This window comes from Cyprinodon variegatus, unplaced genomic scaffold, assembly GCF_000732505.1.
Source record: "Cyprinodon variegatus isolate N-32 unplaced genomic scaffold, C_variegatus-1.0 Scaffold2157, whole genome shotgun sequence".
Lineage (NCBI taxonomy): Eukaryota > Metazoa > Chordata > Actinopteri > Cyprinodontiformes > Cyprinodontidae > Cyprinodon > Cyprinodon variegatus.
Window position 1 is genome coordinate 23,367 of NW_015152610.1, and position 716 is coordinate 24,082.

A 716-nucleotide genomic window follows, 5' to 3' on the forward strand; every position below is an offset into this window, starting at 1 on the left:
TAGATAGATAGATAGATAGATAGATAGATAGATAGATAGATAGATAGATAGATAGATAGATAGATAGATAGATAGATAGATAGATTTATATATAAGAGTAGAACCCCAAATTACAGAAATGGGTGCAGAAATTACAAGTGCCATCTTAGGTCACGCCCGGCTCCCCTAACCTGCTGCTTTAAGCAGAACAGATGAAGGATGAATCAGCATTGTAGCATTTTTTTTTCTTAAATCAACAGACTGTTGAGAAGAGTGCTCGAGGAATAAGTTTGTGAAGGCATCAGGACTTTGGAAGAGATTCGTAATAAACAGCATATATACATTACATAGAATAGAGGCTCCTTTTATTGTCCCACAATGGGTAAATTGTAGTGTTACAGCAAGATTACAGCAAAAGTGGTCGCACAAATGTGGACCTTAAAAAGTGTATACAAATAATAAAATAAGTGACAGATAAAAAAAATCCAACCCAATTTTATTTGTTAAGCACTTAAAAACAACCACAGCTGACCAAAGTGTTGTAAAGAAAAAATAATAATTGCTTCAATAAAAAAACAAACAGGTAAAGTATGGGTAAAAATAACATTCACATAAAATGTAAATTAAAAAAAATATAAGAAATAGACAAATAAAATACTGTTCTGTACAGTGTTTTTACAAATATAAATACTAAGCATCTGAAGAATAGAAAATCAATACACACCTGTGGAGATTTT